The sequence below is a fragment of the Hetaerina americana genome, unplaced genomic scaffold (assembly GCF_022747635.1).
Source record: "Hetaerina americana unplaced genomic scaffold, ioHetAmer1.1.p SCAF_10, whole genome shotgun sequence".
NCBI lineage: Eukaryota > Metazoa > Arthropoda > Insecta > Odonata > Calopterygidae > Hetaerina > Hetaerina americana.
Genome location: NW_027286070.1, coordinates 58,186,489 through 58,207,890, shown reverse-complemented (window position 1 = coordinate 58,207,890; position 21,402 = coordinate 58,186,489). Strand labels below are relative to the sequence as shown.

At 39.9% G+C, this 21,402-nt stretch overlaps 1 protein-coding gene across 1 annotated transcript in view; it reads left to right on the top strand.

Annotated features, from left to right (window-relative positions):
- Eaat2 (Excitatory amino acid transporter 2) overlaps positions 1-21,402 on the top strand; it is a 214,731-nt gene that overhangs the window by 144,909 nt on the left and 48,420 nt on the right.

Genomic DNA, 21,402 nt, shown 5'->3' with positions numbered 1-21,402 from the left:
AGGCAACTGCTATTGCTCGCAGATTGCAAGGAAGCCGTTTGTCAACACGTTCGTATGGAGCATGATGCTCAAAGGTCCAGAGACATGAAACATTGAAAAAACGGATAAGCGAAGAATGGAAGCCTTTGAAGCATTGTGCTGGAGAAGAATGTTGAAGATTAAATGGACAGACAAATTGTCAAACCATGAAGAATATAGAAGAGCAGAGGAGAAAGGATCATTGGAGGGCAAGGAAGAATTCGATGGAATGAACACACCTTGAGGCACAATAGAGTAGTTTAAAACATAATGGCTGTCAATGGAACCATCATATTAACACCAATTCTACAAGTTTATGACAGTTCCGTAACAGCTATTTGTCTACCGGAAAATTTGATTTTTCGCAGGACTGGTTATGCTACTAATTCAAATTATCAGTGTAATTAGGGTTGAAATTTCTATTCCAATATATCATTTAAACATCAAGAAACGTTCGCAGCAATCAAACAGAATGGGAAGTGTAATCGTCATGGTACCGAAATATCAATTAACCCTTCAACCAAAATCACAGAAACTCAGTTCAACACCAAGTTACATTCCAATTTCAGAATTAAGCATTCTTGACGCAAGTCACATCTTTCTCGGTAGCCATACTAACAGCAAAGTTATAAACTCTAAATGAAATGATATATTACCAATACCTGTTTCTTAAAAATCTAAAAGATATAATTTATCTTAAAGTAAAACGAATTTACGCGGACGCAAAAAACCTATCTGATGTTTCTATACTACCAAAGGGACTTTGCTCAACCAAGCTTATGCATTCTTATTGCTCTTACGTGTATCGTTTGAATCGATTCAATTCTATTTACGGCCGGAATTATCCCCATAGACTACACTGGCGGTCGTATCAATCCGTTCCTTCTCTCCCCCGATCAATCGGCCAAAGAGAAAGGAGACGTTGGCCTTAGCGTGACCTCAGCCAGGCTCTATTCAACCATGAGGGGTCAAATCGCGTTCCAGTAGATAGTCGAGAAGAAATGTGAGGCATCGTTTGGGACGTGACTCGAAGTCACGGAATCGGAGGGTGGAAGAAAAAAGGTTTTGCGATCTGGGGCTGCAAAAGGTTCTAAAGGGATAATATGTGGAGGAAGCAAAGGGGATTATCGACATTTCTTTTTTTTCTCTCACTCCAATGCCTCATAGAGTTCTACAAGAAGCAGTTCAAGACGAATTCCTCTGTCAGCTGTGAGCTAAAAGGGGAGCGTCTTGTGTGCGACTGGAGAGAGGCCCGAACGGGGTGGAAGGCGAAAGCCTACCTGTGGTAGACCTTTCTTTTTAAGTGGATGAAAGGATTCGTCGTTCTCCTATGAATGCGGCCTCTCCGGATGGCGATGATGCCCGTAATGACCGCTCTTTAGAGAAAACCGTCCGCTGAGTTTTGCGAGCAATTTACGTTACGTCGATATCATGGAAAAATTTCTTGTGTAGTATATACCCGGACGGACTCTCCAGGATTGGGGGGCTGAAGGATAGGTTAGACCCCCAATTCTGGAGAGTGGTGAAGCCATGTTCATGTTTAATTCAGGAATCCATTCCAATGCGCATTTGAAGAATTTGCATATTTTAGCCCGAGGACGATAAGTTGAAAGTTGCTATTAACATCATTATGAAAACTCACACTCGTATCGACGTTAGAGGGAGTCGGACAGCATTTTACACCAAAATTAGATATAGTACAGCAGTTCATAGATTGAGTTATATTTTCGACTTAAGTCTTTTAACTTCAAGGTTATATATAATAAATTATTTTGCAAATGATATTTTATTGATTGATTTTAATTATCTATGCATAAATATTCCTTGATTCTTCTCTTTCATTCGTGGTGATATCACTTTATAATCACCTTGACCTCAAGCGTTTGATCATCGATCAAATTTTGGTGAAAATTTATTTAAATAAATTCTTAATATTGCCACAACGTTCGAAAAATATAACAGGAGAGTCGCTTTCATCAAATACTTGAACGAAATGCATATTATTTACAGAATGTATCACCATTCATGCTCTTGAAGTTCATTTATTGGTGATGTTGAGAGCTATATAAATGTTCTACTAATTTTTAGAGCTATTTCATGTATAAATAGTTTTTAAGCGGCAGATTAATTTGAATAAAGCGTATACTGCTAAGTTACAAGTATGGAAATAAAATGGAACACAAGGGAGAATTAATGTCAGTGGTTTTCTACCGAGGAATGATAAACTATAAGGTAAGGTCGATTATGTTTTGACCCATGACATAAGTGCAGAAAAATTCCCCACGGGAAATTTGATAGCTCGTAAGGTATTGGCTCTGATTTTAGGAGGCACACATTTGGATCAAAACTACTTAACCAATGTAGCAATATCTAAGTGTAAAATTTTTTCTCCTTAACGGGGATCATCGCCATTCCGGTCAAGGCGACTAATTTTTACAATTTTGAATTGTTGCATTGTAATGCGAATTAGCAAATGACTCCGTTAAAAGTTGCTGCCCCGGCATCTCCCGCAGTTTCTTTGAATTAGTCGAAAATAACCAACCTAGTTGCAAATCGATGCACCCAAGCGAAGAACCTTTACCATAGAATTAAATTTACTAGAACAGTGAAGATTTTTTAAGAACTCGGAGTTTCAAACGTCCAGCTCGTAAACTCTCGCTTTAACTTTACCTCGAAAAACACACATTTATTTTACTTAGTACTCCCTCCTCCAATCCTTAAAATTCTACAACTTACGGCACGAGGAAATACATGTACATTTGTTTTAACATGTAAACGATTTAAAAGGATCACGTCCAACCACTCATCCACGCCGTTAGGATTATCACATATTTCGTTTCCATAGCTCTTTGCACTCAAAATTAGAGTCTCAATTCCAGATTCATGGGAGTCGAGATGGTGCGGTGGCTAACATACTTGTTTCCTACCGAGAGGGCCCGGGTGTGGCAGATATACTTTTCAGTTGTATCCCGATCCCTAATTGATTTGCTTTGTGGAGAGCACTCTGAGTGAGTACGCCGTCCGTCTGATGGGACGTCAAACTGTAAACTCCTTGGCGCCTTTCGTTTAGAGAAGACTAGTGCCAACGCCGGGTTTCTCTTCACCGTTCATCCTATCCTGTTCATCCCTCATGGTGGAAATGACCTCAGCAGTCGGTCGCCTCCCATAAAAACTACTCCAGCTTCATCCGTTAACATAAAACGACATTATATATTTTTCCGTAAAATATGAGGGTATATTATAATTTGAATTAGTATTCTTCACACAATGCAAAATTACTCTGTGAATATTAGCCGTCAGGCTGTAAGAATTTTGCATGAGTGAGTAAAGTTACAGGCAATTTACCCGAAGGATGGTCCGTGCGAGTAAGTGCCGTCCGTCAATGAGGATCACCGAAGTTCGAAACGACTGAGTTCTGAGACTACCTTCATTTGTCCTTTACGTAGGTGTTGTAATGTTTTTTTTTTACCTATGGCGGAATTCAGGTTAAAAGTTTCTGCGCACCGCACTGCGTTGAACCTCCAGTTCAACGGCAACTTGGAGAGATAGAGTGGGACATTAGATGAGTCCTCTCTGTTTACTGCATCCGTTTGACTGCCCACCTTGGGTCGATAAGTTGCCAGACTCGGGTTGGAAGCGCAATAAGAAAGAAGGAGAGGGACTTGAGAGTCGGCACGTGCGGCAGCGCGTGAAAAATATTTTGAATTCCTCAACTTTGTTTTTCGAGCGACCGATTTGCATGAACAAATTTATATTGCGTCCGTCGTATATTATCTTTCCACCTCCTTATGTCTTCACTTAACACATTTTTAGTCAGTAGTTTTTCTCTGTATTATATAAATATAATCTCCAGCAAAAAACAATATTCTGCAATATCACTACTTTCTCTGCAAATGTCAACAGATCATTCCTGAATATAAATGTATGTAATAAACACATTTTCTAACATAATTAATCCAATATCAATTAAAGCTACTTCTCAATCAACATTCTGAGAGGGCCTAAAATAGATATATGATAAAATATTTGGTCAAAATCAGTCTGGATTCCATTTAAATAAATCAATAGCATTATTGTAACGTAAATTTATCTCTAAAATGGATGTTTTAGCAATAAATAATCTCTGAATAGAAAGTCGATACTCCTCGAATGAAATTAAGTGAGTATAACATAAAATGGATTGGTCAACTGAATATTTCCTTTTACTCACACTCATTATGAACTCATATTTACAATCCAACTTTAATAGGTGGGTTCATAAAGGGTGGAACTAACTCTTCAATCAAAACGTACATTAATCGACTCTTTTCCATTAATTTCAATTCTTATGTTTTATAAAATATCATTGAATAAGAATTTTTTCAAACACTAAATCGTCATCAAATTCTAGCTACACAGCCATCGCAGATTGTAACTGCTGATTGGGTTAATTTATGGAACATGGACAAAACTTAGCAGGTTTTACAAACGTTTCCAGGTGCCCATCAAAAGCAGCATATGTAATTCAAATTAAGAAAAGGTGGTGTATGTAGGGTGTGCTGATTCTTTAGTTCTTAAGTTTTTCCTCAGAAAAATGCTAATGTTCTCTACAGTTGTATAACTTCCCTATTTAGAGGGGGAGGGAGTGATTCGCTCGACCCTATTTTCATGGCTGATATTTTTGTCTCGCTTGTAAAGAAAAAAACATCTAGAGAATAACAAAAGAAATGAGAATATGAGTGTTCACTTCCTGACTTTTTGGAAACATAAAAATGGGTTAGCATTACCAATAGAATCATAAATCGCAGCAGTATCGATTTGTCCTAAACTTTCGTCTCTTGTACACGGAAACAAAACCAATCGAGATTTCCAGAATCTTTCTTTTAGGGAATTAACCTCAGTGAAACACTCCTGAAATCCGGTATGAATAATGACAGACGTGAAAGATTATCATAACAAATACGAGGGTCATCCGGAAAGTAGTACCCGTTCGTGCCGCATGAAGTGCTGACGACGCGAGTAGCCGCTGGACGAGGTCAGATAGCTTCAGTGGCTTGTCTGCCTTCTCTGAGCCAAGTTGCGTGACGCTAGCATTGCCTGTGTTGTTTCTGTGATTGTTTACAATGTTTAAAAAAATTGAGAACGCCGCCAGTTGTGAAGTGAGGGCAGTGATTAAATTCCTCAATGCAAGAAACGTTCGCCCATGTGATATTCATCGCCAATTAAAGGAGGTGTATGGAGACAATGTAATGGACGAGTCGTCTGTTCGGCGGTGGTGTCGCAACTTCAACATGGGGAGGGGGAACACACACGACGATGAGCGTTCGGAGAGACCGTCTGTCATTACAGACCAACTGGTGAGCTCAGTTGACGAATTCGTGAGGAACGATCGGCGCGTCACAATTGATGACATCTGTGAGCATTTTCCCAATGTTTCTCGAACAATTGTTCATGAAATTGTTAAACACCATCTGCATTATGCAAAAATTTGTGCAAGATGGGTCCCTCGCGTATCTCAATGAGCTGGCGGCGTAGGACTATGCAGCAGGAATACAGAAACTTGTCACACGTTATGACAAATGCCTTAATTTGCTTGGAGATTATGTTGAGAAGTAGTTTAAAGTATCCTCTTTCAAATAAAATTTTTTATGTTTGTTAATATTTACTTTTGTGTCTTTATTTCACGAACGGGTACTACTTTCCGGATGACCCTCGTAAGTGCCCAGTCGATATTTCAAGTTTAAAGAAATGGGTGAAAGTCAAACCATTCCAAGGATCAAGGAACGTTGATGTTAGAGGAAATCAAATGTCGCTTAAAGAGTCACTTCAAAGCGTTGTATCTGAATTCGAATTTTCAGCATTGAATACGCGGTTCAAGTTAATTAATAGCATATTCACGTGAGATCTCTTAGATAAACCCAGATTATCATTAACGCTATAACTTAATCGGTTGTTAATTTTACTTTTTATAGTCTATCTTAACAAGTTCGGTTACAAATCGGTATCGTTTTATACACTTTGAATTCAAGATGTTTTTACTCTCTTAACAACAACCAACAAATGTTTCATTCTGGTGGCGACGCAGAACAGGTTTGACAAATACGCGGAGTGTATTCAACTGAAACATATACAGAATTCATTATTTTTGTGAGAGTATTCTATTTTAATTTTAAACCCCATCAAATGTCTATCTCTTTCTTTATTTATTTATTTATTCAGTATAAGTCCGAAAACAGCACATTTTGGCCTTTACATCGAACTATTAACAACGATAACAATGGTCACATTTACAAACACCCAAGCCCTAGATGGAGCGAAACTCACCCAGGCGGGAATCGAACCCGCGACCCTTGGAATGGCATACGAGGACGTTACCCCACCGCCACCGGGGCCGGCCAAATTTCTCGTATGTAAACGTAAACAAACACAAACGTATATTCAGACGCATACACGTACATGTGGCCATTAATACTGAGAAACATAGAAAGGAAGGCAAGTTCCACAGATTTAATAGGAGGAAGATTTTAATTGGCGAAGGAACATTATATATTGTAAGAAATTATCGATGATAGCACAGTCATTCTGCAAAAAAAACTCTTCAACCACGGACGAAGTGTGTCCGACACCGGGTGAGTACCGGACATCACTTACCAGAGTTGTGACCGACCACGGGCGACGAGTGCTTCGCCGCTTCCTGGGGCGCCTCGTCCAACGGGTCGACGAGCGAGGGCGCGGCATTTGGCTGCATCCCACCCCCGACCTCGTCCGAAGAGGAAGAGCCAGCCGTGGTCTCCACAAAGAGCGGGTATTCGGCAGCGTTCCACGGGGGGCCTTCTTCCAGAGAGCACAGATGGGGGCCGTCACGGAGAAGGAGGTGGCCTCGGGCGGGGGGGGGGAGGGGCGGAGTGGCGGACTGGGGGTCATCTGCCGAAGGGGTGTGGCCCGGAAAAATCATGGGAGATAGTTCGATGTGGTCCGCCTCTAGAGGTGAGCTGGAAAGGATGTCGACACCTTGGCTGTCCTCAATAGGGAAAGACGATGGGGTATCTGGGATTTTTGACTTTGAGAAACTTGTATGTGTGTTGACTTCCAGGGTCGGTGACGCTTCCTTTAAAGACAATGATAAAGGGGTCGAGGGGCGAGCTGTTGGAGACGGAAAACGATCGCAATCAGATGCATCCTCCTCACCTGTCACCAGAGGTTCTCGGGGTGTTTGAAGCACGGGGTGCAAGGATTGCGAGGCGAGGGCGTCGATGGCGTGAGCGGGGAAAGGGGGGGGCGAAAGACAATCCCTCCTCATGTGACGGGGTCACGGAGACGGGAGCCGGAGGTCGTGTGAGACTAGGCGAGGTGGTAGGTACGTGAGCTACTTGTAGATCGGTATTCAAGACCAGGAGCTTGGGGTCGTATGTTCTCTTCCTTTTCGGATCCCTTTCTTCCGTTGACGATTTCCGCTCCCGCTGACATTTCCCTCCAAGAGGAGGGGGATGCGGGGTACTGACGGGAGATGCCGGGGCCGCACCTTCGATGAGTAGCAGGGGCCGCGCCCTCTCCTCCACAGCCACCTCGGGGTCGTCCATCTCCAAGGCGGCGTTAGGGTTGGAGACCATCGTCATTGCCTCCTAATAGCTCTTCCCTCCCTGGTTCCTAGGGCAGGTCTTGCGCTCGTGGCCTTCTTGGTTGTAGCGAGCGCAAGTGCGGCGCTGACCCTCATAGATGATTATGCTTGGTCTTCCAACGGGGTCTCCACGGGGAGACAAAGAACACTTACAGTACACAGGCTGCAGGAAGTCTCGCCAATAGTTGTTGTCGTCCTCTGGTCACTTAAGGACGGAAACGGTAGTTTCTCCGGAGTATGGTGAAAAATCCTAGTCATTGTAGCCTCGGTTGCCAGCTTCAAGAATATCAAATAGCGATTGCATACAAATTGGATATCCACCATCTCTTCGGGTTTGAGACCCAGCGACTCGAGCATGAAGAGGTGGGTCTCCAACGGGGTAGGGGGCCTCGCCTTCTCGTCAGTTAGCAAGGCGAGCGTGTTTTAGCGCCGCAGAGCCATTTGAAAAATCAAATTCAGCACGCTTGCGTGAAGGCCCGCAACAAAAGAAAGAGCACTCCAAAGAGAAAAAAACACTCGGGTAAACTATCTACCCACTGCATACACCCGGCGATGTGTAAGGGGTCTAAGATCTACACCAAGAGAGAAGGTCCGTCTTAAACCAGTAAGCAAAACGAAGCAAGGCCTTCCAAGCGGAAGAAAGCCTCGGACGGAAAGCCAATAGAGTCTAACCTCACGCTTCAAGAAAGGCTAAGTGGTCAACCGCCGCAGGAAAAAAACACGATCGGAACATCGACCTTTGAGGGAGTCCGGCAGTGCCAAACTACTGATCCCGGCGCCCGAGGCCACGGGCGCCGGCTTAACCATACACTCGGTAATAGCAGGCACCTCGTAGCTATCGAGGAAACGATATTTACATTTAAATCTGTCGGGCATCTATGCACGAAGTGCTCCTATTCTTTGGCCAGGAGATGGCAATGCGGAGCTGTTTCACTCACTGAAGGATAAATGGACGAGATAACAAGAAAGAACAATAGGGAAAGCAATCATGCAACAACGTAACGTATAAAAAAAAACATGCAACATAGGAACAGTGCGTTCCGAGGCACGCATAGCCGTAAAAAGGAGACGAGCCACATTGGCAAAATACAGATTCAAACACGAAAACCAGCTATATGGCAAACAAATATTCATTCACATGAATATATATTTATATATATATATATATATATATATATATATATATATATATATATAAAAGGAAAATGGATAGGAACATGTACATAAAGTCGGCAAGTCGAAAGATCCGTGGTCCAGTCCCGGTAAGGGAAACATTTTTGCACTTGTGATCTGCTCTATATATATATATATATATATATATATATATATATATATATATATTTAATATATATATATATAATATATATATATATGTATATATATAAATATATATAAACACATATGTAGATTTTTAGACCATGGAGACACAAAGAAAGGACACTCACAATATGTTATTTGGCGTTTCGATGGCTCGAGTATATATATATACTCGAATAAATGTTTGCAAATGCATATATATATATATATGCATATATATATGCATATATATATGTATATATATATATATGCATATATATATATATATATATATAGCGTTGGACTGCTGACTGGATGGCCCGGATTCGATTCCCGGACAAGTCTCTGGGCACCTGCAGCTCCACCCAAGCTATGTTATTTTTCGGGTACCAGATCTTCTTGGGAAACCATAACCGGCACAGGGAAAGGAACTGGCCCCCCTACCCTGATGAGTGAATTTCACGCGCCGTCGGGCTGCAGTACTGGGTCAACTCTACCATCACCTACCAAACCGACCTTCGGGTTAATGACTGTGTTTATGGTTTTATATATATGTAGTATACGTATATGTACAAGTCATACACATAGCCATAAATGAATTAATCTTTAAAATGTTTTTTATTTTGCCGTTTAACGCAGTGGTTGTTGTCTGCGGCACCAATAATTATGACAATGAAAACAAAGACCTTTTTAATGGCATGTAATGGGTGTAAAAATATAACTGACTGTCGTCAAGATAGGAAACCCTAATATGTATGTATGGCAGAACAAATAGGAAAACAATTCCGTACAGAAAATTTTCGATGAACTTACAATCAATTTCCTACAGTGGCCGCCAAATTTTCCCGAAACCATAATCGAATTTACTTCATCTCTACGTATGTGCATAGTGATTCCAGAAAGGTGTTTCACATAGCATGATTATGTACTGACGTTGATACTCCATTTGCGGTGAATAGCGAAGGCAGATTGTCAAACGCTTAAGATGTTCGGCTATGAGAAAGTGCATATTTTGCTATGCGTTGGGAATAACTTTTCCTGGGCAGAGCTGTTTTATGATTGATAGAATCGCCACGCGTTCCTTCTCGGAGGATGGGAGAAAAGGATTACGCCAAGAGAAATGAAGAAAAGACGTCTCTTTCTTCCCCTTCTTGTGCCCTACGGGGTTGCTACCGGCGCGTGACAAGTTGCACGGCTTCCCAGGATAAGAATACTCTCGAGACACGCATTCGGTATGGGACGTGTTTTGCGAGCCGTGAACCATTAAGCGAGTAGGAGGGAGGCAATGAGGTTTGGGTTACGGAGTTAAGAAGCGGAGGATGTCATTTTGTGCACGCATGCTCAACCAAGTTTTGCCTCGACCTCTGCGGAACTGTTTACGAGTTCCCGGAAGGCTGGTCTATACGTAGGCACGTGCCTTCCATGATAGTTACTTTGTGCAAATAAACCTTTCAAAAATAACAATTCAGGCAGAATTAAAATCCAGTTAATATCAGGGTAAATGAAAATTGAAATTAAATTATCTCATTCTGGTGTTGATGACACGAGAGAAAAAGAAGCAAATGGTACCATGATTCAGTGAATTTTTTTGATGAAAATAAAGACCATTTGGAATGCGTGAGTTTTTATACATGAAATTTCTTCAAGGTCTTCGCATTTCTTCAAGTACTGGGCCAACTGTGAGTCCGGGCAACTACGGGGCTCAGCTCAGTGGGCCGTGTGTCTTGCCCGGTAGCGGGAGAGCCAAAGCTTCTGTGGTCTTCTGCAATTATCATTATTACTATTATTACTATGGTAGGGATAATATAAAGATGGGAATTATTATGATGACGATGATTATTATTATTGTGATGGCTATCATTAATATGGTAAGGATTAATAGAGCGATAATTATAAAATAACATACAGCGAGGAGGTAGAGGGTCAGGGAGATGTGGTAATAGTATTGAAAAAAGATAGGAAGACGCGTAATAAGCATAGAGCATACGAGTAATATAATAATGGCTCAACTAATGTACATCATAGAACAATGGCTCAATGAATTTACAATGAAATCATGGCGTCAAGCTGAAGTTATAGCTGAACAAACGAATTTAGCTATTATACAGCTCTGCATCTAACAAGAAATAATAGGGAGGGGGAAAAGATATATAGGGTATACTATATATATACATAAAGAGTACGATCAATTAGAGGAAATAATTGTCAATGTCCATAAAAGGGACAACCTCTTAGTGCTGAGAGGATGGTGACGCGACGGTAGGCGAAGGAAAGTATGGTAATGATGTTAAGGGAATACGGGTAAGGGGAAAAAGAATGATCGCAAATGAATGAGGCTTTTACAAGGAGGAGGGATTTGATGACATGGACGTAGAATAAGGATTTTGAGATAAAACCAATGAAAACTTAAATATGGAGCTTTATATTGTACGGCAAGGAAACTTGGGTCTTTGAAGCAAGATTGTTGGTGTAGATTTGAGGCACTTGAGAAGTCGGTGTGGATAAGGATTGAAAGGATAAAGTGAACCGGAAGAGAAACAAACGAATTACTAGGTTTGGTGGGGCTGGAGAAAGGATTGATGGGAGAAATCCAAAGGAGATAGGAAAGGTGGATGCAGAGCATTTTGATTGGCAATGGGATGTTGAAGACTGTGATAGAGGGGAGAACGTTAGGTAAGTGAGATCGACGAAGGACAAGGATAGATGTGGTGGACGGAATGGAGGAAGGTAGAAGGTGAGCGGAATTGAAAAAGTGTTTATTATAGTGTCTGGGTCGCGCATAATTGTGTGAGGTTAAGTGATGAAGTGGTGTTCATCCAATTCTTACCTTAACGTCAAATTACCAAATAGTGAACAGAAAAGATTAGAATCTGATTACTACGGGATTGTGTACCTTCTGTAGTCGCAGATAAGAATAAATGACGGGTATGAAAATCGCATTGGACATGATCCAATGCAATTACATCCACCTTTCCTATCTCCTTCTAATGACATGAGGAGCAAACGGGTGACTTTTGTGCACGCCGGACGCCACTGCACAGAGTTTCATGTTTACTCGTAGACTGCGCTCTCGGCATGGCCATGTTGGTTCGCCAGAGGTACTTCTGGTGACCGAAATAAATCAATAGTGGGCCGAAGTACGTCAGTAGTAGGACGAATTGCATCAGTATGCATTCATCCTTTGCTACTGGCGGGCGTGTTGCTCAGCGGACTATCCCGAGCGGTACACAATGAGAGGTCACGAAAATAAAAAAAAATTCAATTCCAAATCTATGGCAGAATCTTAATTCGTAATTTGACTTTTATTTGTTGTACCCTTCTCGGAAAACCTTTCTACCTGCTTTGATGGTAAGTTATTTCCAAACTATCTAAAATACAAGTCATACATTGTTCTATGTATTCCAATTTAAAACGAAATATTGCTTTGAACCAAAATATCTTCATCCAAAAAGCTCGTCCTAATTTATTCTCGTTGGTTTACCTAAGCCATAAAATTTAAAATTGAAAATACCTGATACCATATGAAAGCTTTAAAATTATAATGCCATGCTTTTGGTAAAGCGAATCTAAAAATTAATGAAATGAATCTATGCTGACCCCATCAATTTCTGGCTAAATTCAAATAAACGTCCACAGATAATCATTAAAGACACAATATCTATATCCACCATTTTTTCATTTGCGATGACCATTGTAGTTCAGCATACGAATGTGGCAAAATTCTTTATCATTGTGAATAATGAAATATGTACCCATATAAAAATTATTAAAACAACCACATCTTCATTTACTCGTAAAAAAATAATCAATTAGTAATTACTAGAGAGCAAAAAACAGTCTTCTCCATAGATCGCAAACGAGTTCCAGAAAACATAGATTTTACTGAGGATGTCGGAAATGTAAACGCGAAGGAGATGAACAGAAATTATTTTGTCACTATCACGCAATCCTTGTGTTGGAAATGACTCGGTATGATGAAACTAAAACTATTTTCATTGAAATTATCTAATTAAATCAAGACCAGTTTGAAGCTCCATCAGTAATGAAAATGGTTTAAGACATTTTTCTTCGGTGAACTTTGCCTCAGTGATTCCACGGGTTTTAAATTACCCAAGGGTGATTTTAATGGACTATTCCGTAAAGTTCCCCGCAGCAGAGGCTCTTTTCATTAAAAAAATATATTATCAAGATACGAAAGAAGTCATTACTGAAATGGAAAAGACATGTTCATTCCCAAATGATGATCATAACTTTCATTTTAAGCTCCCTCGTGTTGAACCTAATGCTTTTCTCGATAATCTTGCAATGGAAACGGTGGAAAGCCAGAAAATTCCAATGAAGCAAATAAGAATATCTCCCAATTCGGGGAGGTACACATAGAGAAAATGATTAAAGACGATCTTTACGGATTTGTTCCCTTTTATTGCGCCGGAAAATTTACGGTAATTATAAACTCATCTTAGATGTATTTTTTCAGTCCGTTAGAAAAAATTACGATCAAGGCAATACACACTCAGACTTTGGTTTTGAAAGTTTTGTGACTGCGCCCAGAAACTCACCGGAGTGATAAGTAGGTAGGTAAGGTAGTCAACCCCAAGGCTGGTTATGACAAGCAAGGGCATCCTGATCTCACTTAGAATTAAACCCCAGGACAATTAAATTAACCAAACTTAGTGCAGGGAGGGAATTTCCTTTTGCTGTATCATCTGCGGCCTCTCACAAAGTTCTGGGGACTGTTTCTTAAAGTTGCAAATCAATTATAATGTTTTTAAAAATTAATTGCAAATTTAAATGACATATTTCAACTCCTAGATATATAAAAGTGCGTCGACTAGATACACTGGAATAAGACGAAACAGTAAATATGATTGATTGGACGAACCATAGAATTAGGCATTTACAATATATAAAGTAAGACCACATAAAATTCGCATTATCGATCAATATGACGCTATCGTCGGTATTCACATTATGGAGCCAGTAAATATGAAGACTATTTCGGATGAAAATGAAGATAATAGAATTATTTAATCCTATTCGGGTCGATGAAGCATACTGAATATCAGATTAAATGCCGGACCCATGAGGAAAAGGCGAAGAGCTGTACATGAAGACATTGCAGAAGGTTTTTGGAGGCAACAACCTATATGATAAGGTTTAGATTAATGCCCAACACTTTAGTTGGCTTCGGAAATTAAGAAAATTATTCAACTTCCGGAATTTTTTTTATTTGAATAATTGTGACTAACACGAATGTAAACGGAAATTAATTCCGCTGATTTATGAAGCTTGTTTTCCTTCTAACGAAATCCAGATGCTCAGTGACTTGTTTATAGAAACACGAAAATAGTGTTCTAAGATTTGTTGGTTACTATCACGTGCATAGGAAATGATTTGGTACATTTAGTGCGGCTAAGGAAATGCCGTTACCTAGACTACATGTAAGAAAATCCACATCAGAGTAACAACTTTATATGGCTGATATGGGATTCTAACCAGCATCATCGAGTTAGTTGTAAAAAGGTTTAGCGAGGTACCATAAATATGTCATGATCATACGGTAAATTGGTTACAGCTCTGCACATGTGGATGCTTGAAGGATATAATGTAGATATAGGTGCAAAACTAATTTTGGATATGCTCTTCATTCGCAAGGGACGCCAATCTTTAGGACAAAAGGAAATGTGTAACCACGTAACTCTGGGCGAAATCAGAGAAATAAGCGCCCTCCGTGCGATTTATTCCTCTCAGGGTATAAAATAATAAAGTGGTGGCTTTAATATCAAAATATTAAGAAAACCAGACAACGGAGCCATATCTGGGTGGAGCCTAGGGATCGTTGGTATCCTGAGCGTAAAATGCAGCCGCAATCGCAGTCTCCACCGTCGAGGGAGAGAGTAAGGGAGCAGATGGAAGAATTTCGAATAACAACGCAATAAATCACGCAGATGGAATGCTGGGTAGTTCAGAAAGTCGAGAAAAGGGAACTGTCGCTCATGGTCTTTCTCTTTGGTTCCCTCCAATGCACTCTTCCCATCCTTCGCTCCTCCATACGACGTGGAACTTTCTTTATTTCGACAGTGGGTAGATGACCTCGATGGCGGAAAAATCAATTCTGGGCGATGCATGAGGATACTCCTAAGTTCTGTCCGCTCAAAGCGTCGTCTTTATTTCAGCGAAGAAACTTTGGTGGAAAAGGCGATCAGAGATCGAAACTAGTGATTTTCAGTGATCATCTGACGAAATGAATTTGATGCTGGAGAAAATGTACTGGCCCGGGTCCAACTATTCCACGAAATATTCAATCTCACCGTTTTCACTGAATAAATCTTCCTTAAAGATGTTGATCTTTTCATTCTTCCATAGGAATGTATCAGGTGGCAATTATCTCTTGTACATTTCTATCCCAAATCCGTAATAGCACTGTATCCCTGTCATTTTTAAGAAAAATAAGTGTCTTTGAAAAAAATTTTAATCATGGATATTAAGTAAATTCGTCAAATCGAATGTTTTCCACCAAGAAAACACAAAACCCTTTCATTTTTATTAATGTTGTGGAAGCAAGTTACTTTTCACAGATTAAATGTGCACAGTGCATTTGATAGAGTGAACACTGACAAACATATCGCACATTTCCAATTAGTTTTTGCGAAATATTATTTTATTGGGGGAGAACTTGAACGTTTAATTTTCTATAGCATGTTACACCATCGGACATAGTGTCACTTAATCTCTGCCGGTCCAATCTTGATATTACAAACCGGTATTCAGTGTATTCCGACCTTAGTTCCATGAACTTGACAACAGGAAAAAGAGTCAATCATATTGTTCAGCATCAAGCAAATGTCAAAATTACAGGAAGCAGAGCTGAGATTTTGCCTCAACACACAGTTTTATATTTAAAAATATTTCTTTGTGAATCTTAGTACTCCATTTCAAATCCTTTCTTTATCTGTGACTTTCCCTCGTAAATTAATAAAAGCATTCTGTGCATGAATATTTCAGAACAGATAAACTATTCTCATTACAGTCAATGGTATATATTAAATTTCCTCGGCAATAGACGTTAAAATTAACTGAAAATAGTAAACTTCTTTCGTCATCTTATCTACGTCATTATAAGCCTTTACAAGGCTTATCCCTGCCAATTATCAGTTATAACTTCTGTCTCTTCTGTTTCCGTCGCAGAAGTTTGAAAATTATCTTTCCCAGACTTAAGAAATTTAATTTAAAATATTATTCTAAATGCTATCTTAACGGTTTTATGGCTCAAAAGATATTCCCTCACCAATGGTGAACTTAAGCTGAAAGATAATTTTGAATAGATTTTTTATTAAAAATCTGCCCAAAGTTCAAAATATCTGCCTATATGATATATTTGCGATTGCAATATAAGTAAATATTAAAATAGTTAGCTTCGTTCAATCGGTTTAAATCAGGATTTACCTTTCTTATGTGCAGCTTAATAGAAATATAACAAACATTATTTATCCTTCAGAATAGTTCAGTTTTTTATTATATAAAATCTGAATGATTATCTTGCTGGGAAAAATAGGCCAACGATACTAATTGACAGGTTTGATTTAATCGGGGGCATGATGGATTTTATTTTAAAGAAAGGTCAACAGGTCAGGACAGATTTTGATGGATCCGCTCCCTAAGCACTGCTACACATACCTGTCTAAGCCCTACTTTACCAGAGATTTAGTTAAAAGTTAGTATTCTGCATTAAATTAAACCATTTTTCGACTACACATACTGCTTCCTGATTCCCTTAATTCTCTTCCATATGCCTATTCTTTTTCTGCCTCTACTCATTTGTTTAACATTCTCGCCACCACCACATATTTCAACAGTCCATTGCTAATATGCCCTGCAGCCACCTTTGCCTCCTTGGAATTTCTCCCAACAGTTGTCTCTCCCAATGTGCACATAACTTCATTTGTTTTTCTTTCCTTCAATTTTAATATTTTCATTCTACTCCAAACTCACATCTCAAAAGCCTCCAATCTACGCTACCCTCCCGCCGCAACGGGCAAGTTTTCGGGTTGTCCGCTCCAAATTATAGTTTTCACTAATCTTATCTTTACGTTTATACGTATTTTCCCTATGATTAGCTCGCTCATCTTGGCAGAAGCTCCTTTGCATAAAGCAGTTTTTCTTTCAACGGATGTGGATAAGTATGGAGAAGGTGAAATGGACCGAAAGGAAAACAAATGAGGAAGTGCCGGGTATAGTGGGTGAGGAGATGGGATCGTTGGGAGAAATCCTATGGAGGCAGGAAAAATGGATGAAGGGCGTATTGATCGGCAGTGGGATGTTGAAAACTGTGAAAGAGAGGAGAAGGCAAACGAGGAAAGGGTAGGAATAGGATAGGGATGTTGGACGGGATGAAGGGAGGAAGGAAGTACGCAGAGATGAGGAGGCACTTGATGTAGAGTAGGTTGCTTGAATGTGTTTTGTTAGGAGTCACAAAATATTTATTTGGTCCACAACCTACCTCAACCGGCAGATTACCTAATAATAAATAATAATTCTTACTACTTTGACACAGCAGATTAAATCATTTGTTAAATATAACGGCCTTAAATGGTGGATAAAGGATACAAATAGTTCAGTGGTAGTAGATGCACGTAATGTAATTAATTTTCCCTATTAATAATTATTAGTCTCAGGTTTGTAAATTAATTTTGACGTGAGGAATGTGCTAATAGTAAAACTATAGCTAACGGGGAGATTTATGCTATTTTTATAATCAAGTATGATTTATTAGCCTCAATTATGAATCCGAAGGTTGATTTGGCAAGTGATGGTAGAGTTCACCCAGTACTAAGCCCAACGGCGTGTGAAATACACACATCAGGGTTGGGGGGGCCACTTCCTTTCCCTGTACCGCCTGTGGTTTCCCAAGAAGATCTGGCACCCCAAAAAACACGCAGCTTTGATGAGACTGAGGGTGCTCATAGAGTCGAACCCGTATCCTCTGGCCAGCATCCAGCGATCTACCCACAGAACTACCACAACCACATTGAATGCATTTAAGACCTATATTTATAGAAATATACCACTGATATGGATGTCATTATGTGCCCCAGAACAAAATCTTTGGGAACAGATGACTTTTACCGTAGACCCCCTTCTCTTCAGGTCTCAATTCGACCGGCCGATGCTTAACTCGACCTCGGGTTCACCAGAGGGTAAACCATACACATATATTAGACAATTCGTATATTCTAACTAGCTCCTACGTCACGGGCTCTACAAAAAACAAGAATAGAGGTTAAATACATACATAACGGAAAAGAGGGGATAGTTCCTGCCACACATTAACTCAAAAACCGTCATAGAAACAAGGAGAACGCCTTGATGACGCCGATCTGCCAATTTAAAATAAACGAAGGTCATGATGTAGCGTGGAAACCCTGTGGTTAGGCTAATGACCGGAAGGGCCTTGTGGAAATCCAGGTGAGTCTCGGCACCCTCAGCCTTCACCCAAGCTGTGTTATTCTTTGTAAGTTCATCCTGGGCAGCCGCACGTGTCTTAGGCAAAGGAACTGCGCCCTTAATGTGTGAATTTCATACCCCGTAGAGCTTAGTACGCGTTGAACTTTACCATCACCTTTGAAAGTAACATTCTGGTTGATTACCCCTTTTTTTATATGGCAGCAGTGCTTCTGCTTCAAGCTCAAAATTCGATATGACCTAGAAATGATACAGAGTGTTACATATAAAAATATATGCGTTAGATATTTGATTTATTTAAAAAAATAAAATACCATAAACACAGTAATCAACCCGAAGGTCGGTTTGGTAGGTGATGATAGATGTCACCCAGTACTAAGCCCGATGGCGCGCGAAATTCACACATCACGGTAGGGGGGCAGTTCCTTTCTCTGTGCCGGTTATGGTTTCCCTTGAAGATCTGGTACCCAAAAATTCCCTTAGCTTGGGTGGAGCTGCAGGTGCCCAGAGGGATTTGCCCGGGAATCGAACGAAGGTCCAACGCTCTACCCCATGGACTACCGCGACCCGCATTTAAAAATATATGTTTGCTTAAATTTGCTTTTTAAAATAAAATATTAGCAACCACTATGCATATTTTTTATTCAATTTATAGCCCTGAAGTAATGTTCCAGTGTTTGCGATTCGGGGTGGCTAAATCCCGTATCTGGTCCCGCAGTGGACGCAAAAAAAGAAATTTACTGTAGCTTACTTTTTTTGCCACATTCCACCATATTGGAGAGTTGAGTAAGACCACATTTGAGCATATAAGCCTGCGGAATATTCTCCTACACTGATCCGATCCTACGCTTTTTTTCCTCTCGGACGAAGATTCCGTGAATTTTAATATTTTCAACACCATTGATTTCCATCGTCTGCGTATGCATTTCGCGGATAATTTTCTCGCTCAGCGCTCTTCGTTCTCGACGGCAGGAAAAAAAAGTTATGGTGATATATTCGCTATATCAGTCGTATGCACGTTTTTATGACCAAGGGAATAAAAAGAGCGATCGACGATATCTGTTCACTGCCCCTCCCAATCTCAACCTACCCCTCAAATAGTTTACACCTCCTCTTTTTCTCTCGAAATGACCTAAATCTGGAGATATAGGAGAGATTCGAAGCTCTGATCTTCTCGTTCCATGGCAAGTTGAACCAATTTCGATAATATCAAGCATTCCAGAACACAGGGTAGAAGATATCAGTTGAGCCAACCCGAACGAAAAAGCGGAGCCCGTTGTGCTGATCATAATTAATCGAATCGCAGGAACTGCCCACGTTTGTGTTGTATAAATGTCACAGAGAAAAAATTAGCTCATCATGTGGATTCCATTATTATTTTAGTGCCTTCACAATCTATTTCTTATGCTAAAACAATACCTCAATGCAATAAAATTTTCAGTCATCGACGATGGCTGGGTGAGCATACTTGATTGAAAAGAATAATAGGAGCTTAAGCTACTTTTGAATAAATTTCGCAACATCCAGAAAATCAATTGGCTGACCAAATAAGTCGACCCAGGGATATTTAAACTGCATCATTTTAATTTTAAGCCCCGGAGGAAATTTGACTAGAAATATTCCATAAGTGGACTGTGGTCAGTAGGTTAAAGGCGCTACCTAAGCAGCAAAAAGTGGCTGACTGGAAGCCTGAGTCAAAATGTTAAATTCATTGAGCTCATCATCGCACTTAATTGAAGGACCGATATCCGTTAAAATCAAATTCCGCATAGGTGTGATCCAAATAATTATCATATCAAATTCCATTCAGAGACCAAGGTAGCTCCAATTATTTCTATTCTAAGACTTACTTGGCATATTGAGAAATGAATACATTCCAAAATAATATAAAATTAAAATCTTTTTGACACTATTTTCAAAAAAATGCGAAGATGACATCGAAGGCTACAATTTGACTGGATATTTTAGTACCCTGCTGGCCACCGCTACGGTGTGTGGTAGGGGGTGAATACACACCGGACTAATTTTGATCCGAATATGACCCTACCGCGGTCAAAGAATGTAATTCTGATTCCTTATCGTTCTTGGAAAAAATGGCATCTTAAATCTATCTGTTCTACACTCAATCTCCGCAATTTAATTGGCATGATCTCTCTCCCGTAGTAGTACCGTAGTAGATCTATCTGTCGTAAAAGGATGGAAGCAATAATACATTTCAGCATTACTGCTAAAGAGATATTCTTACAATTTATTCAAGAGATTTAATCTACAATTAAACTTCGCACCGTGAGTCATTCCCAGCCTAGTTGCTCTAATATTTTGGATACGCTACTAAGTTTTATAACAAAATAGCAAGGATCCCATATACTTGCAGAATATTCTAAATGAGGCCTTACCAACGACAGATAACATTTCTCAGGCTTAATAATTTTCAGCAAATATTCTATTCCATTGTATGAAATTTCAATTTTGGGCATCGGTTGGCCGGGACGAATTGGTAAGCCATTGGAGACATTCGATTAGTCTCCTGGTTTGTGTGCGACCTGGGCCAAATGAATTCTTTCCTCATCGTGACTTACTGAGCCATTAACGAGTAACAAATATTCAAACTTTATTATTGTTTCATCATCGGACTTAGTCTAAAAGTATCTATCGGTAAAGTGTGACAGTAGCAATGCGTCTCAAAGTGTGGCAAAAGTTCCATACTCCCAGGATGTTCTATATACATGGAATGGCAACACCAGGTATCCAATAATCCCTTGCAACGTTAATGTTCATTGGTGTCAGAAGTTAAATAAAAAAAACAAATTCTTCCCTGATGATATAATTTTTCCAAGGGATAATGCTGGTGGATTGGATGCTGGATGCTATTTCTCATCGTCCCATTGTGAAAGAGTGAAGGAATATGAAAATTTAATCTCATGAGAGGAGTACAGAATTCAAATGATGCAAACGCCTGGCGTTCCGACGCAAATCAAATTTCCCGCCGTCACTATTCTTGAAGACTGTTGACAGGTACGCTACTCATA